Raw genomic sequence first — 20,291 nt, forward strand, 5'->3', positions numbered from 1 at the left:
TAATCTCTGTATGGTTAATCCAAGTTACATACAGGATGACCCATGTATATGACGGAGAGGATATCACAATTCACAAACTAATACAATAATCTAGCCAGTAAGGAACAGAGACATGGCAGTGGTTGCCTAATACATATTATCCTGGTTCCACACCAGATTATATCTTACATGGCTTCCCGTGGGGTTTGGTGAAAGAAAGACCCACTCAATGTGAAGATGTAAGAGAATAGTAAAACTGCTTTTCCACTGGGTCTCATGCGTTTTGTCATGCTATGAAAAGCTGTTGAAGTGGATGAGTGTGCGGTGATGAAATATGTTTTAGTTATCTTATGTGGGGCTTCTCCAATACATCTTGAATGAAAGGAGGATGAAGAATAGTGTTACATCATCACACTATTTATAGGGTTTATATAATAAACTAGATTTCAATTCCATATTTCAGCATACTTTAGCAACTTTTACCTTGCCTTTTCTTGTAATCTCCTTCGTTTTTGGAAGAGGGATTGGTTCTGTTTTTTTTTTTTTTTTTTTAATTACGGAAGCATCCATTTCTGGTCCATTTGACAGCAATTTTCAATATTTCTGTCAACATCTGTCCAATAAACCACTGTTTAAGGAGGGATTTGTGTGATTCAATCTCTGTGCATTCTAGCTGCTCACATATTCAAATCTGACCTACTCTTTAATGCTTTACATGCATTTAGTACAATGCAAAAATTTTAGAGAACAAAATGGGTGAATTTTTACCTCAATCATTTTACAACACAAAGTTGAAGGAAAGAATTGCATCTAATAGGTAATATTACATATATATTTTAAATGAATGTTATACAATATGTAACCTGTATTATTATTATATATACACTGCAAGCAATGTATGTAATATGTAATGTATGAAATATTACTGAATATAACTGGATTTCAAATCCTCTTCATAATCCCGTTTCATTGGGTTTCGAAAAATCAAAACTGGAAGTGGATATAGAAATGATTACCAGAAGACCTGCTTAATTTACAGGTTTGAAAGTCAAAAGTAAGACAGCTTACGTGGGCCCCCCTTACTACACATCTTGAGATATAAACATACATCATTGTAACGATGATAAATATACTAGGTCTCTCGATCACATTAAAAATAGAATTTTATTAGCTTTCTTCTATATTCTGTATGCATGTCTATTGCCCCGAACATCTATTGATTTATGAAGAAAATGAAGAAGGAAAAAAAAAAAAGAAAAAAATCAATAGCTTTTACATGAATGCACAACAAGCAGTTTTCCCCTGTCCTGGAACACAGCCTGCTCAACAGCAGTGTGTTACTGGTACTTTCCCGTCCAGCTGCAGGAATTGTCAATGATGAGTCAGGTAGGGACAGGGTTTATAAATAAAAATGTCATATTTTCTGATAGAGTAAAAGTTCAGGAACGCTGGCGGTGTTCCATTCTGTTTTGAATTAAAAGAGGGGATTACTGTGGATTTTGTTTCTTTTGGGAATTAGGGCTGACAGTGGCTTAGCCTTCGTGATACAGAGGCATTAAATGAAAATGCATTTCTGTCTTATGGCTTTATCCTTTAGCCATTGTGACTTTGGAGTGACTTCCAAAGCAATCCAATCAGAAAGTGATGGCACATTAGGGTTAAATTACACATCATTATGGTTGACAAAAGAAAATGAGTCTTCATTTTGTGCCCGTTCAAACAGTCTGTAGCTGTGCTGAGTGGCAGAATAATCTGTGAGTATCATCAGGTTCCTGTCATCATGTTTCTACTGCAGGACAACAGACAGACATGTGAACACACCTGCCCAGCTGTTCCATCAAATCACAGCCATCCAAAGAGTTCTGTGCTAAACACAATGCAATTAAAATTCATTAATTAAATATTTTGAATGTCCTGCCGCTTAATGAACACAAAAAGCAGTGTTTAGCAGCAGTAGCTGCAGTTTCTGTTGTAATAACGTTAAATAACCAAATATCTCATCATCCATATACATCTCCGCTCACAAACTTTTCTTGTATTTTCACTTCATATTTTCTGATACAATCTTTACATTTTAATACACCTCATCAAATTAATTAATGTATATATAATGTGTGTGAATTTTGCAAATACCTTTAAACTCCATGGTGTCTTTCAAAACATGTCTACCTTCAGATGATAGAACAATTAATACAAAATATATTTATTATAATATTTCACACGATTTAGTTTACATTTCGATTTTTAATATTCATGTAAAATTATATAGACAGTCATGTAAAGTCTTTTAAATGTATACGAGGCTAAAATCGAGCATCGTTTCTCAGATGGGTCAAATGAAACACTGGTCAGATTAATGCTGTGTGGAAGGGAAGGAAATAATTCTGAAGATGCCACTGCAACGAAAGACCTCTTGCATTGACCTCTGTCAACATTTTATTGACAAACTCTAATCAAGATGTTATATGAGCTTTGCCAAAGTTTTGCCCTGACCGGAGACACTGCGAGGAACCCCGGTTCGCTGTGTCTTCAGCCAGCATGCCCTTGACAAGGTCAATGTGAGTAATGCGTGATGCTGCAGGAGCTGGCTTCGCAATGCGCTGTCTTATCAATTGGGCCTTCCCCACTTGAACGTCCTTGTCTTATGACTGATTGTGATTGGGTGCATTTAGGAATGGCTGATTAATAATGCTTTTTTTTGCATTGTGGCCAAATTAAAACAAAACAAAATAGTGGCTGGAGGGTTGTGTTTTCTGTGTATGTAGAATGACTCCTACAGTTTAAACAAAGATAGATTCTATACGTCATATTCATGTAACATATGCAGTGCATTCAATGCCTATTATGAAATAAATATATACATTATTCTTTAATTATCTCTTCTTGAGTTATAATTGGCAAATCATTATGTTGATTGAAAGAATTGTTGCAACCCAGTATGCACTGCGGAATGTTAAAATATTCTCTAATGAATCCATTTTAAATGTATAATACAATGTAATACCATTTTCAAAACATTAAACAATGACTCAATAACATTCTCAATTTTTACATATATATAGTTAAAAAATGTAAACTTTCAAAATACTCATTAAGTAATGAAGTAAAGTGGAGGCACATCATATTTCTCTCTAACCAGTCATGTCGAAGAGCAGCCAAATAACATCCAATGCCAAGTGGATTTTAAAAAAGAAACAGTTGTCAGGGTGAATAAGTTATAAAATAACACGCAACCCAACTCAATAATTAATCAGATCCGCAAATGAACTTAGATTCAGCAATAAGCCAGTTCTTCGCTCTTCCCCCAATAAGTGGCATGCAAGGAAGGGACAGAAAATGTGCCGTGTGGAGCAGATGTTTAGTAATAGGATGTTCCTTTAACACACTGAATTAAGCTTGTGGTTCTGCATTACTTTTATACTGTGAAAAGCCCCCGACTTCCAACTGCAACAGTATCTCAGCACATAAAGACTATGAGTACTACCTGCCACCTGCTTCCAACGGCTGAAACGCAATGGCTTCGGGAGTTATAATTACGTGTCTAATTATGAAAACGCCTCTCCCTCTGATTAAGAGAATTTTGTCTTTATGAGCTTGCCTAACGAGCAGCTCCGGCAGTACTCAAAGAGGAAACAAAATCTTCTCAGGGCTCTGAGGCAGGGACAGACCCCAGGTTGTGTCGTGACATGACTGTGAGCACGGAGCATTGAGGATGAAGAAGACACTTTGCGATACAGTTTGTTCTTCTTTCAAATAACACAGCTTGATTGTATTAAGCTATTGATTAGGATATTATGCATGAAGTCGTATTGTTGCATGTATTTTGTTTACTAATTTTGCATACTTGCTGTGCTCTAGTCATGCAGAGAGAAATAGCTGTTAGCATGAGAGGATCACTCACAAGTTAATTGAATAAAAGGAATTATGCAGTAAGATGTTAGTGCCAATCACTTACTAATTGACTTAAATCCCTTTGGCTCATGGCTTGGTACTTAAGGAGCAGTGGGCGCCTTAGTATAATGCAGCTGGGAACTGGCGGCCTGCTAGGCAGTAAGATAGTCCAGGGGCCACACTTGTCCTTCACAAGGTCAACTAAATGCTTAAGCTACTGAAAACAAATGGATTACTAATCGTACTGTGAATTGATATCATTGTTCAGCAAAGTCTTAGTGGAACCTAGTATTCATTCCCTTTGTTAACAACTGAAGAAATGTACCTCACATAACCCAGTTTCAACTTCAAATCATGGATATAGCAATAGCAAAGGCGGTCTGTTATCGGCTTCTAACAGGTTTATTTCAGTTTTCTACCAGTTACTGATTACCTCTAGGCACAAGTAAGGTCTCACGTCTTGAGATAACATTATATCAAAATGAATTATTTCAAGAGGTTCTGAAAATAAAATAAAATAAACAACAGCAAGTTGGGTGCAATATAAGCGCAGTTGTGAGAGATGTTTCTTCTCCTCTTATTATCAGTGAGGTGTTGATATACATCTAAGACTTAGGAAACCATAAGACCTATTGCAAAATCATATCTCACCAAAATACAGAACATGCAGTTCTGGTTTGAGAATCTAAGGCCGATTTGTCTCATTTGCTCTACAGAGACACTTTTTGATCTCTCTTCTCACCTGAGCCAGGTATTGTAGAGTTTGATTGGCCCAGCAATCAATCACAGAACAGGCAAGCTAGTCTTAACTTGTTAATATGACTCAATAACCCAATAAACACAAACTATATTAAATCTGAATCTTGGTAGATTATTATGTTTTATAAACCCATTACAATATATTCCCCCTACTGAATTAGACCCACGTAAAGACTGCTGAACAGCTTCTGGACTATAACATGTGGTTCACTCAGATATAGTATGTTGCTTAAATTGTTCCAGTGGGATGGGGGTGAAAGGTCAAAGGTGACTGTGTGCAGAAGCAAAGAATGATGCTGACTAAATATCCTGGGTCATATGAGGAATGCTGAATGTAAGTGACATTTCAAAACAGCATTTCAGTTTTGGGAGAGTGCATCTGGAGTGAACATTAGTGTTTTTGTGGTAGTGCTTCATTTTATAAATCAACAAGGATCTCTGTTTGTGGCAGTGTGTCCCCCTGGCACAACCTCAATCGCCAGAGAAACCTTCAAAATGCTCAGCTAATGCAGAACACACTTCCCTCCCCTCAGATCCCCCGCTGTATCTTATCATCAAGTCATTCCGTGTACATTATTCCTACTGTGCCGTCTCTTTTCTCACTCTACCCCTCTGGAAATCATTTGCTTGTCTCTTTCCTGAGGTTTTCAGGCAATTTGTAAGAATCCCTTATTATATATATAGTTCTGCTTTCTGCAAATATAAATGCTAATGCACATATTGAATTTTATGAGGAACATACGTGTGTGTGTCTGAGAGTGTGTGTGTGTGTGTGTGTGTGTGTGTGTAGAAGAGGCAAGGCTGTGTTGAGAAACTAATTTGTAGCAGAGATATAAATTCAAGACCTGAAGTGGGGGATTTGCAGTAAAGTAAAAAGACATTACCAAACATCCATTACATGGATTCTTCACTGATAACAGACGTCTATTACTTTGCCAATAATACCAGCCACTCAGAAAAAGGATCAGTAATTACAGAGCATTTTACCACACTGCTCTTTGATAGTAGTACATTTCTTAAGTACCTCTGCAGGGTATTACTGGCAACTAAGACAAATCACAAGATTAAAGGATATTTCTCCCTGGTGTAAAATGTGAAAACCTCTCACCCAACCTTAACATAATAATTGTGTGAATGTAACTTTAGAACATAAATATATATTGTAGTTACTTTCCAAGTTAAAATACAACATATATCATACTATATTTGACTTATAAATATTGCAGAATATATAAATATAAATCAACTGAAGGATAGTCTTAAAAAGCAGCTCAAAAACCCTTTAAAAGTAAGTTGTGCACGATTCAGAAGTAATATCTCGATTGTGATAACATGGGAGGTTTAAATTAACTTCTGAAGTCAGCATTCGTGTTTCATTATTTAAAGAGCCCTTTAACTGCAAATGTGTGGAACTAAGAGATGTCACTGCAGAAACTTTTCATCGATAGAACTTCCAATGGAGTTAATTATTTCAATGATGAAGCGGGTGAGTTTTTTTTTTTCTTTTTCAAATTAAGATACTGTTCATCATTCAACAGTGAATGCACTGAATTTCATTAATAAACTTTTATATCATTTAATGTAAAGGCTTTTAGACTGATTACATCTCTTGCTACTTCATTATAGTATAATGTAACTATTTGCAGTAGATTTATACCTAGAACAATGATGTTTCATTTTAATATTTTAGTTTTTAGTTTGACAAAATGTATATAAATGTAAAAACTGTTTCAAAAATTATAAGAAAGGAATAAACACATTTGAATCAGGATTCCAGATAGATGGTGTAACAATAAAGAGGAGCAACCGTGTCTTGTTTTGTTTGTTAATACCCTATTTGTACTTAAATGCCTTTTACAGTTGTTGCTCATAGAAAGCTTGGGTAATATGCTCCTGAAAGGGTTTATGCACAGTATCCTTAAAGAAACCAGATTACACCTGCCTCTGGTATTGGAAATACCGAGATCTCCACCACAGATACATACATTTCCAGAAATCCATTCCTTTGCAAAAACAAACTTATTTCCTTGTCACAATAAATTCACAATTCACAATAAACTCAAATTTCAAAAGTAATATTATAAATATTTTAATGCTGAAAGTAATTACAAATGTGGTTAGTACTCTATTTAATGTGCCACAGGCTATACAAAACATGGAGTAAGAGTTCAAAATGGTTTGGGATACCAGTAAATTATTGCTATATTAAACTCCCCCTTCCTTTCTACATTTTGATAGAAAACAAATAACTCAATGTATTTGGAGAAGTTAAATAAAAAAAACTGTCAAATTACTTAAATGTGATGAATGCTTGGAAAATACAATAGTCAATACAAAAATCTGAAAATAAAACAAACAAACCTCTAATAGAAACATATGGACATATAGCCAAACATCCGATTACTCATTGTACTGACAGATAAAGAAAACATTGCATGTTTACACGCAGGCAGGCATTCTCTGGAAAATCTTCCAATGTCTTACACATCTAGAATAATGCCCAATGACTAACATACAGAAACTCTGAATCACTACGTTAAACAGACTTTTTAAAAGAAGAGACAGTAATTTTCATAACATTTCTCTGCACGAAAATTATAGACCTTGATTAAAGGATTCACTTTCATATGCTTTGTGGGTTTTTTCTTCTTTTGACATTAAACAAAGCTTCACCAGATCCATTAAAGGGTGAAACAGCAGATAGCAGAAAGCAGTGGAAACACAAAGGAAGCAAGGCCCTAAACATCACAGGGATTAACTGTACTGTACAGCATTACTACACCCAAGTTATTGCCATGTATATTCGTGGTTGGCATTTCAACTATAAAAAATGACTCACTCACGAAAATTTAGCTCACTCTGTCATTTCCATCTTTCCATGTGCTGGATCATGTATGAGGGAATGCCTAATTATTAAGCCCAAGAACTGTGTCAAAATCATTAATGTTGGAGGTGCATGTTTTTATCTATTTCATGAATTTGACAAGATAGTTCGACTAGGTTCTGTTTGTTAATAATTGCAGGATTTCCCTTCGTTTAGACAGATATAAATAGATGGTCAAGTTATGGATTCACACATGGGTCTTGGTTGAGGTAAACTCCATAGAGACAGTCCAAGTTTGCTTGCCTGTCTTCTCCACCATTTTGGTTTTCCTAGTGCTCCTAACTTCCGACTCATCGTGCTCATAAATCAACAGACATGCTTTTCTTGAGATTAAGGGCATTTTCTTAAAGAAGCTTAAGGCTTATTGCTTGTTTGATTTTTACCTAAACTGTCTTGACTGTAGCTCGCAAAGACACTAGAAATCTGGACAAAGGTTTTCATGATAAATAAATCAATAAAGACAGGGAGTCAGCAGGTCCCTAATCTGTGCTTAATTTATTTGTTTCTTTTTTTTTTTTTTTTGTTGAAAGACCAGGATTACATTTCTTATTATAGAAAAAAGCAAGAGTGTAACCCAGACTGTCCTATGTGACAGATGCATACCCCGGCAGGCTGCCAATAACTAGAGTCTTAAGGTGACAAGAGATGCAATTGTAAGAGAAACAGATAATGCCACATGGATATTCTGGAAGCTAGACATTCTAGTCACGATACACTGACTGCAGAATAATATTGTAGGAGGCTAGTAGTAAAAGAGATTAACGTAATTTAAAATCATGTTTCAGGACAAAAGTTGAGTTGGGCTTGAACACAATTTTCAGGGGCATGTTATCTCCTATTTGTTATTGTCAATTGACCATCAGCCTGAAACCACTGAGCAAAAATCCAAATCAACAGTTTACAAGGGTGTTAAAGCAACAAACAGACACATGAAATATTTCAGACAGCTGCATTTTTCATAAATAAGAAGCAAATAAAGAGCACAAAGATAAATGTGTTATTTATAATAAGTGTCTTACTCTAGAATGCATTAAAGGGGAACTAGCACACTCACTGAAATTATTGGTTTATATGAACTCATGTGTTAGTCGCAGCATATAAGTATGTGTGATTTTACTCTTCTATTCTATACATTTTAGTAACTTTTAAGTCGAGCTCTTTGGTGTTCCCAGAACACAACACTTTATGAATAACAGAAAAGATGCCATCGAAAGAGCACAGGACGTGTCTCCTCCACAGCAACTACATTCACTGGTAGTGTGACCATATGGTGCCATGTTCACTGGCAAACTTAGAGACGCAGCCTTTAAACGGAAAGACATTAACCCCATTGTCAAGCTGAGTCACAGCCCACTGCAATAACCATATTGAATAAAGGCTCATAACGCAATCGTTTGATTATTCGTTTTGCCATTATCACTGTTTATCACCCATTCATTATTAATAAATTATACTTATTAATACAATTTAATTATGCCTGCTATTCACTGCACACATAATGGGTGTAACCCTGCATTGTATTTTATACTTGTTTTTTGTTCACATTACCTATACTACATACAGCTGTACATTGTTGTTGCATTTATTATATTTTATTATAAATCTTTTGACAACTAAGTCCGCAAAATAAATAAATAAATGATGGCATCTCTCTCCCGCTCAATCAGTAGTGTTGCAAATAATGAACAGCTGATCATGGTCGTCTGAGCTTGAAAATTAAGCACCAAAAGTCTCAAGGCCTGTAACGCCGTAAACATTATTTATTATCCTGAAGATTTGTGTTGAACATCACAAAGAAATTGCGAAGCACCTGCAGACAGTCAAAAGCATTTATTTACAGTATGTATTTATTTTGATTTTCTAATGAAAAGCTATCATCGGATTATCCACACAATAGAACCGGGTTCAACTTATTTCATTTAATAAAAAAAGAAAATGTGGGTTTGGGTTCTATTGTCAGTTCAGGTATAAAGAATTTTGTTGCATCCAGTTTTTAACATCATGTGTGTGTGTGTGTAGGTCCAAAGTGCTTGATCAGTGTCAGATTTCTTGCAAACATAAATTTGGGTATCATCAGCATAGCAATGACAAACTGATCTCATACCTACGAAGAATCAGACGCAGTGGAATGTATGACCTCATGAAAAAACAGACTTGGTTCCTTTATCTGTGAATATAAAACACAAATTTCCAAACGAGCTGTGACACATTTATCCATCTTTCTGTAGCTGAAGGGATATAACAGCAGTTGACCTGTGTAAATTCATTATGCATCCTCTTTTGACTAGGAGGTTGCAGACCAGAGTTATGTGGTCTCCTGGCTTCCGTAACAAGCAGACTCATTATTCCTTTATTGATGTAATTAGTGAAATGGAAATAGGAGCTTTAGACGCCTATAAAACCTGACTAATTCCGGATTCTCCTGCTTGCCCTAAACACAATTCCAAAATAAACATGAACCGGCATCATTTATTCTATCCACCACTTTGCTTTCTCTCCATTTCTTTCTCGCTATTTCTCTCGCTCCAGCTCTCTTGGCTGGGTGCTGGTTAAATCAAAGCAATGTGCCTATTGGGATGGCTTAATTGGCAGATTGATTGACCATACTTGGACACACACTCGTGAAATCCACATGCCAAATAATCAGTCAATTATCACCTCCCAAACGAGACCCTTCTCAGTCTGCTATTCAATTAGGCAAGGCTTCTTAGGCAGGAAAAACTGTCTATTACACATAACTCTGCCATATGTGCTCCCTGAGACAGGAGGTGGATGAATCTGGGTGTTTATATTAGGTAGATAATACATATGACGCAGGCACAGTCAATCAAGTTTCTTTCTTAATATCTCTCATATAAGCAAATTATCCTACATTTAAGGATTTGCAGAACGCAGCAGAGCTGAGATGAGAGCTGACTGGAAGGGAAATTAAGGAGTTATCAGAAGATTTCAGAGAAAGTAATTAACCAAATGCAACCAGTTTAGGACAATTGGTAACAATAATAATAATAATAAATAAATAATAATGGTGATAATAGTGATTTTTCAAACAAGTAATATTTGATTATGGTGTCACTAACAGCAATGAAACCAATACATGCATACAGGTTGATTAAAATACAGTCAAAAAACATCCAACTAATTTGCTATACTGCAGATTCGGTTTCCTAAATATAACCGTTTGTGTAACCGTTACAGAGTAGGAGTTAAGGACCTACTGTTTCATAAAAACACTTAAATTATAGCCTACTCCTTGGGAGAATTTTGAAAATATTTCCCGGGGGAACATACAGCAGCAATATTGAAGACTATCACCAGGGACCGCCATGAGTCAGACGTCCAGATGTTAAATGTGCTTCCAATCATCTTCACTCAGTGGAAATCTCCATGCCACCTACAGATGGAGGATTAACATAATAATCCAACAACAGGGACCCAGGTGATTCTCATTGGTATGTGACTGTACCAGCAGCAACCACCATCGCACAGATGGGTGCTTTCATTGCATCGTGATGTTAACTGTATGTAACCATTTTCAACACCGATTTCTAATAAAAAGGCAATTCATTAGTCATCTATCATTATTACAATAACAATAATTGTGAGGTCAGTTGTTAAACAGTACAATCTCAAAACTTCACACAATACATATTGGAATTTAACTGACAATGATTTTCAAGTGGACAAAGGCTAATTTCAATGTTCAGATATCTTAAGGGGATTCTTTGGTATTTTGGCATTTTCACCAGATGTTTTACTCACCCAGAGTCATACGATTCCATTGAAACCTTTGAAATTTGAATGTATTGTTTTGTTAGCTCAGCACAATTGCTGTAAGTCAATGGTCGCAAAATGCTGACTCTCAAAAGCCGTCTGACAGATCTTTTCAATACTCAGAAGCTTGGCTGTTTGTCATTTGTAGTCTTGCAATACTATAAATAGTAAATAAATAGTTAAAAAGATTAGTTAATGTACTGGTAATTGTAAGAAATGAGTTTACACATACCTGCGCACTGTGTTTTCATTCACGCACAGGTAGTGTATCCTTGCGCTTTTGAGTACTTAAAATATATATTAGCCGGCTTTTGAGAGTCAGCGATTTGTGACCGTTTGCTTCCAGCAATTGTGCTAAGCTAACTAAATGAAAAATTCTGATTTCTTCAAAACATAAGTAAAAAAGGTTTCCATGGATTCATATGACTCTGGGTGAGTAAAAAATCAGACTAAAATGCCAAAATACCAAAGTATTCCTTTAACTCTAAGTCCACACAGTAAAAATTCACTAAGTGCTGAGGATGACGTTTTAGGAAGGTGCCAGCAGAGCTCTAAGTAACAGATGATGGGGGCTATTTTGAAGATGTTTTTTATGTGGTAATAAAATGCTTTATTTCAGGATCAGGACATGTGCAGCTTCTGGCACTTTCAAAGCCAGACACAAGTGACAGCCTCTCTTTTAAGTGAGCCGGTTACTGGTTTCTATCAATTTGTGATCTAGACAGAAGACACGTGACTTCTTAAGAAGCCTTGAAATGACTTTATACAGACCGGTCTTTTTCGGGTTACAGGCCTACAGATGCTAAAACCCTGCCATCCTAAACAGCCTCTTAAGGCCCCTTTTGTCAACACGATGAAAGAAACACTGAATGGCGGAAGGAGGGTAGGTGACACACGTAGACCAGACAAGCCTGCTCCTCAAAGCGAGTTGTGCGATGCTGCATCAACAGAAACCACAAGCCCTTATTGTCATCAATGCCAAACTGCAGCAAAGCAACAGGGAAGTAGCAGCTTAAAGTCGTTGACTGACTCAGAGTGTTGGGGTGACTTTGGCAGCCCATCAAACTGCTTCCGAGCTGTCTTTTTAAAAGCAAAAGTCCTGGTGACTTTGGATTAAATGTAAAAGTCGACGCCTGACCCATCAGCTACAATAAAGAGAAGATGACTAGACAGTCAGCCCTGAGACAGCCAATCAGGTTACAGTCAACGTCAGAGCTCTATGAAGGAGGTAATAAGCACAGTATGACCTATTCATGTTAGTGTCTCCTCCTGTTTGATGATGGGAGCCCTGGGGGGAGTGCAGTGTCTTAACACACAGGTTCTCAGATCCATTGAATACAGACCCTCTTATCATCCAGTTTTAGGCTTTCACCTTCCTAAGCTATCTATAGACTGACTCACTTTCCTTGCCTTGGATTGTATGACCTATATCTTAAGTGCTAGGTATGAAAGGCAGAATACATAAACGTCCCTGTGCAGAATGCTAAAACAAACCACATCTACAGGTAGGGAAGTTACGGTTCTGATGTCATTATATATATACATACACTAACTGAGGTAAACAAAAAGACCTACTAAATGACCACATACAAGATGGGAAGATGATACAATACATTTTGCAGGCATGCCATGGAAAAGGGAAGCTATGGATCAAAGCAAACACACATATGCCAATAAGACTCGGCCATCACAGAGTGACAGTCCATTTTAGATCTAAAATAGCTCATGTTTTACCAAAATAAAATGTCTCTGAAGAAAACAAGTTCAGATGATTGTAACACTTTTTCCAACCAGCTTTTCTGTAAGTGAACACTGGCATAGCATGAGACGATTGGAATCACAGTGTGTAGGCTGTGTATGCAGCCCTGCCAACAGCTTTGTCTGAAGGCTGCTTATAAACTGAATGAAATTGTTCAGGTTAGCTCAGACCACTTCACTGTAAGAGGCTAAAGTATCGCAGTCTACAAATACAACCTCTATAATTGGCTACAATTTCTTAGAAATGGTCCTGAAAGCAGGGATGAATGGGCAGAATGTGACTGTTTGCTTTATAAATTGCTAGCAGGCAGTTTCTCAGAGGCAGTCAAGAACAGTGTTTGTGTACATTATTATAACAGTACCCTGCTCACAGATTATGTAGTGCTGGCTTCAGGGCTGTTATCCCACAGTCCTTACTCTTATAAGGTATTACATAGTATGTTAAAATCAAATCCCCCTGTAATATTTTACACATATATCAATATACATATATATACATATATATATATATATATATCAATAATACCCAATTGCAAGTGCTTATATTCAGTACTGTAGTGGTGACTGAATTAGTGGGTATACTCTATAACTGGCTGGCGATTCGTTGACCGGGGGGGAGGCTGGCAGGTTGTCAATCAGATGAATGGCGGACGAACAACAGAATTCGTTATAGGAATTATAGGAGGGTAAACGCCAAATTTTCCAAAGTTACGTGGGCATACGCAAAGTTCCCTTCTCATTATGTGGGCATATGCCTTATGCCTGCACATGCTCTCAACTACACCACTGGTTATGTTTTTTAGGGACTCCAATGCAATGTTAATTTAGTCATATGTTTTTTATTTAGTCGTAGTCTTAGAGAGGTTGACTAAAATGTCTATGAGATCTAGTACCATTATAGTCTACTATTTAGCAGATAAGGGCGTCTGCTAAGAAATAATAATACTAAAAATTGACTAAAATCTTTGTTAGTTTTAGTCAACTCAAATGACATTACTTTTAATCACATTTTAGTCATGCTATATCTTGTAATATTGACCTAAAACATGCATACATTTAATTCAGTTTTAGTTTTTGGAATTTTAAATAAATTACGTTAATTTACCTTTTTTAATTTTACAATGAAGACAGTTGTAATTTGTTAGAATTGTATGGCAACCTATTATTTACCAAAACAATTTAAGCAACAAACAAATTAATGAAACAGATTTATTACTCTAAGAATATACAAGAATCATGGACTAACTTAAAATTAAAAAAATAATTATTTTACATCCAAAGCCTGCACGTTTGCCTAAGTAATAAATAAACACAAAAATCTTATGAATGGAATTTGATTTATGTCACTCTTCAGATGTTGCTTCAAATTTGTTGGATTTATTCCAGTCATATCGTAGCCACATTTGTCTTGGATGATTGTAGTCAGCTTTTCATCTTTGTTAACCAAAATTAAAAATATTTCATTGACAAACATTTTCATCATCAATTCCGTCAACAAAATGAACACTGCTTCAATGATTCAGTGAGTCCTTGCTGTAAGAATAACTCATATCAGACAAACAGCTGTATTGGCAAGCAATTATCACAGTAATGTTATTCCGCATACTGACATTGATTAGCTGTGGTATTTAGCTTGAGAGAGATTTAGAGTCCAACCGGAGTGGTGTGGCTGGTGAAAACTGACATCCAGTTAAGCCTTCAGCACTAAATTACAACATACATTAGCAAAGTACTGTAGAACAATGTGACTTTTCTCTAAATACATGTCTGAAGACAGATGCATCTCAAGTAGTGTTATATTTTTCAAGACAACAGTATGCTGCTACCAGGATGCTGACCAGACATAATGGAATATTTACGCTACTTTGAATATTGTAAACCTTGCATAACTGAACCTCTGTAGTCCTGTCCTTTCATCATAATACATCAACTGTCTTAATTAACTCATTGTTCATGGGATCTGCAAACCAACAGTTTCCAAGGGAATTGTACAGAACAATAAGCTTAATTTGACGGTGGTCTCAACTGCATATCAGCATTAGAGACACAATGGGTTCCCAGTTGACAGCCAAAATATTTCCTTTTTACCCAGGAATATCGGACATGAATTAATTGAATGAGCTACAGAAGAATGCAGGGTTGAACTGTGGGTGTATCCAGATGTCAGATCCACGTGATTTGGACAGTGATCTCACTGAGATGCATAATATTTTATTCCTATAATTAGGAAAATTGGCAAATGTAAAACTGGGGATATGAAGCCTATTGTTTGAGCTCTTAATTTTGGCCAATGTACATCTCTAAGCTTTCATCACGTCAGCCAATTCAGTTATAAGTCTAGCAAAGTAGACAGAAAGCTAGAATAATGTGCCCTATTTTAAACTGCATGTTACCTCATTTAGTAAGGTTAAAAGCTCAACCTATAATCTATTGCTCTGTAATTAAATATGTTTAAAGTTTTCTTTCTGCATTTACTCAATATCCAGCTTTGCCATTCTAGCACTTTAAGAAGTAGTTTAGCTTAAATGAAATAGACATCAGTTGATTAGGAAAAAGTGCAAAGTTCAGATCAAACTAAATCCAATTTAAATATACTGTAAGTTGGTGTTGTCCATACTGAAGTTTGATCAATATGCCCATAATACAAGTCAAAAAAATTATTAAATTGGTTTAATTTAATGTCTTGGTTTAAGATAAGTTTAACGTTTTTCTATAAACAAATGCATTTCTGAGTAATTTTCTTCCAAATTCATATTTTACATTCAATAGTAAACCACCTTTTATATGGTGTATTCAAATTATGTTCGCTGGATTTTAATGTGTGCTTGAACTAACAGTGAGCTTCTATATTTGGCTGTAGTTAGATTTGGATACATAATTTAAACTTAAAATTGATTTAATGATTTAGCACAGCATATAGGAGCTAACTCTGTAAATATTTAAGTGGTGAAGTGCAGTGAAGCCGAAATTGCAAGCGCTTAACAGTTTTATTTTTATTTGTATTGTTTCTTAATGAGTGCATTGACACACACTGCTGTGTTCTGTACTTCACTGCTATTGTATTTATATTCTCATGAGAATAAATAAATAAATAAAACAAGATATTAACTACAGACAAGCACTTACACAGACTAAAATAAGTTACTCTATTAAATATGAATTAACCTGTACTTAATATATATTTTTTCCCCTGATTTTGGCTTCAAGATATACAGCCTACAGTTCACTTAAAAGATTTTATTTGACCTACATTTCAAACACAAGCAGCAGAATTGCCAGCTGTAACACAAAGCAGTAAAGATGTAGAGTTTGAACAGCAGTCCAATTCACGATGCTGAAGAAAATATTTTCCACTATTTTCCACTATGGGAGAAAATCCCAACAGGAACTGACGTGCCTTGTAATATTACTGAATCTGAAAACAGCATAGTAGCAGATTAATAAATATAGGCCTACCACCACAAATTAATAACAAAAATATATTTGAAAAGGAATCTGTAAAAATATAAAAATACAGTCCGCATTTGTTACCTATTTGAACTAGGATGTATACTTTGTATTTTATATTTTTAATTCGGTGCACTTCAGTAATTATTAAACTGTATTTGTATTATACTTTATTTGAATTTTGTCCTGTATTATTGCACTTTCACGTTGCTCACGTAAGCTGTAAGTCGCCCTAGATAAGGGTGTCTGCCAAGAGATAAATAGATAAAATGGATACATAGATAGGAAACCCATTTGTCTGACACATTTACCCAGTGTTATTAACTGAAATCCCTGTCACGTAGCACTGTTGAATATAAATCCACAGACAGTGGCTTCACTGTTCAGGGAAGGAAATCTATTTTCCTCCTCCTCCTCATGATACAATAGTTTACCCTGCTAGTAAAATATGAGTTTAGTATCTTGTGAGGAGATACACTGGGAGGAAAAACCAAGAGGGACATTCTGTTGTGGTTGAATCAAGGATATAAAATGCTCTTTAACCAAATATTATTTATTTAAATATTTGCAAATGGTAGGAAAGAGGATTACTTACCCAAAATGCCACTCATTTAGACAGAGAGATTTGTATTAGAATGTACTTAATACATACTTCATATATTAAAAATAAATGAATGTTCAGATAAAAAACGAAAATGCAGGCTGAATAATCTCATGATTTATACAGAAAAAAGAAACGCATGAAAAAGATAATTTTACATATAATAATCCCATTGGCTTGGGGATTTAACCTAATTTAGCCCATGAAATTGGCAATACAAAATCCTAAATTAATCCCATTCTTTAACTGAACAAGGAGAAAAATTACTCGCTCCGAGCATCCCTCACATTTCTTACACATCTTCGACTGTATTTAGAAAACACAAATTGAAAAAATAAATAAAACAGGTGTTATTTAAAATAGATAGAAACATCAAATGCAGCAATGGTCTGTGAAATGTACACAAGGGAAAAGCTGTGAAACGCATTTTAACATGCAACAATAATGGATGTTTCCAGTGCTATTTTCTCCCTGGTTAGAGGGCAAGATCAACATTCAGTTAATTCCCTGCACTCCATCCAGGACCCACGGCAGCCCCGTTTCATGATCCAAGTGGTACCCCACATTCATACTGTGAATCTTGCGTTCCCCCAGGGCATTAACTTGTCTCTTGCCATGGGTTCTAACACATTCCCTCATGGCGTACCTAAAATGCAGTGCTTACACTTTGAACTGCAGACTGCTGCAAACGCATCTGGATACTGACATCTTATTCTCCTTGAACGGTTTCAAGACAACAAGGCAGTTATATGAGCCATCATTCCTGAAGAACGTGCTGTGACTGTGTGTAATCTGAGTGCTTTTAATATTCTCCTTTCCATTATGGTTTTCTATGAATGGTTTTGTTTGTTTGTTTGTTTGATCAATTAGCTCTAGGCTTTCACAATTTTTCCTAGATTCATATCGAATTTGGTTGCAATAACATCCCACCATGGATGAGAGGAACAAATAAGGTTTAAAACCACGAGGAAAACATGCAAAGCACTGAAAAATTGAGAATCCTTATTATCCATTTAAAAGGCTCTAATGAACTGTCGTGTTTCATTGCTATCAATCCCTATGCTCTAAGCGGCTCTTTCTGCTGCTAATGAGGTCTTCTTTGAAGCACTGGTTAAGGAGACCGCCCCAGTGTGAAACAGCTTTTTGAAGTCACAAATCAATGAGGCCAGACTCGGCTACTTTCCTCATAAGAAGTCCCATTTGGAGGTTTGTTTTCTGGGGGGAAAGTGAATTAAATTTTTGAACAGCGAAATAAGGAAAAATTGAACCTGATACACATTCAGAATCTCAACAGCATTAAAGGGTTCGCAGTCCACTTACAACTAAGCTATGGATTAAATACTAGCATTTTTTATTTTTGAAGATGACACCCTGTGACCATAGCTGTATGCAGGGTTAAAAGTTTGCTAGCGGGGTTGGGAGGCGAAGAATATTGATTTCCCTGATTGACATATGTGCATTTTAAGACATAATATAATAAGATAATAATAGCTTTAAAACCATGTCAGTCTGTGTAGTAGCACTGCCTGTCCCTTTCTTTGTGACTCCTGCCAAAGTGTAATAAAAAATAATGTACCCAATAATTTGAACCTATAGGCTTCACTGTAATTACCAAATAACACATTTCTCTGTGGTAATTAGCCGACATTGTTTGAATGAGATCAGGTCAGTTTTTGTTTGTGTTAAACAGCACAGTAACAATGCTAATCATATTTTGGGCACAGTGGGTAGTACCTGCTCTTCCTCTCTCTCATCTCCATCATCTTCTCTTTTTCTTTTTCTCTCAGTCCATCTCGTTGTTCCCTGTTGCTCCCCTTCCCAAAGCTGACCTTTAATTGATAGTCTTTTCATTTTCGTCTGTGTCAGTAAAGAAAGTAAACACAGGGTAAATTGATATTTATTTGCAAATGTTACCGGCCTCTGCTTGGATAATCTTGCAATGAAAATAAAAATATATAGTAGTACCTCATCATTTTAACAAGTATTTCAACCCTACACAAACTGATATGAAAGAAACGCATATCATAATATCAGTCCCATGATGTGTGACTGGGTGGGGCTGAATCATGGCAATGAACTACAACAGACGACCAGTACAATTCTCCAGTTACCTCGTTGACACAGTCGATAGTCGTGCAGAGAAAATCTCCATCCCTACGTGCCCACTGCCCGCTCGCTGGGGGCGGGTCTTATTTTTAAACTAGCCAGTAGAAAAGAGAAGGCGCTTCAATATGCTGAGCAAATCTGCCTCCCATTGGTTGACGCCGAACTCCGTCACTGCGCGCTCGCTGCTAATTTGCATAAATTTGAATTTTGCGCAGCTCTGCGGATGAATGGGAGCGGGTCGCTGTGTGTGACGCACGCAAGCAGTCCCTTGAGCAGGTGGGTTATCTTTGCGGCACCAAAGAGTTATTATTAGGCAATTATTTTATGACTTTTAATATACACCTCGAAAAAAAAAAATACCGCGGTCCGGACCTACACCCGCCGAAACCAGACTGCACCCAGTGAACGAACCTCTGAAGAGTCATTAGAATAATGTTTTTAATTGAATACAATTTAAATGGTTGACTCGCATCATTCCACTCTGTGAGACAGTCATTCGCTCCAACAGGAAATCCAGCATGTGCAAAATATTGTGAAGTGTTGCAAGATTGTATGTCCACGTTATTAAGGGTTTTAATAAATTCATAATTTGCTGCAGGCGACTTTTCTGTGGAGGGTATTTTCGTAGTTTTCCTGCTAATTAGAAGCTTTATCACTCATGACGTGTTAAGAGTTCCTGTCTAATGTACTGCATTTATTCTCTCCCAAAAGGTAAAAACACCTTTAAGAGTGCTGAAAATATAATGAGAAACATGTAAATATAGATATAATCTACTAATCCTTCTGCTTTTAATTGCTGGAGGTTTTTAAATTTAACCTTAAAGTTTTGACAGCAATTACAGCAGTTTAGGTCTCCAAAGGCCCATTGTGTCTTTTGCATCAAAAGGAAATACATACATCGTTATTATTAAGAATTGGCAAAAAATATTCAACAGCAGTCACTGATTATAGACCAATGACTCCAATGACTACAAAAAACTGTTTTGCTGAAGTAAGAAGAACATCTATACATAAAATGTGGACTTTTGCTCCCATGTCAGATTTAACCCAAACAAAGCTGGAATACATGAATACTTAAAATGTACAGAAAGT

General features: G+C 36.2%; 1 long non-coding RNA gene across 1 annotated transcript in view; it reads right to left on the reverse strand.

The window, feature by feature from the left end:
* The window catches only part of LOC136716876 (uncharacterized), a 93,893-nt gene that overhangs the window by 70,547 nt on the left and 3,055 nt on the right, over positions 1-20,291 (reverse strand). Inside the window, exon 2 of the long non-coding RNA XR_010805156.1 lies at positions 18,828-18,950. This is a non-coding gene — a long non-coding RNA (uncharacterized LOC136716876). The remainder of the gene's footprint in view (positions 1-18,827; positions 18,951-20,291) is intronic.

This window comes from Amia ocellicauda, chromosome 21 (assembly GCF_036373705.1).
Source record: "Amia ocellicauda isolate fAmiCal2 chromosome 21, fAmiCal2.hap1, whole genome shotgun sequence".
Classification (NCBI taxonomy): Eukaryota; Metazoa; Chordata; class Actinopteri; order Amiiformes; family Amiidae; genus Amia; species Amia ocellicauda.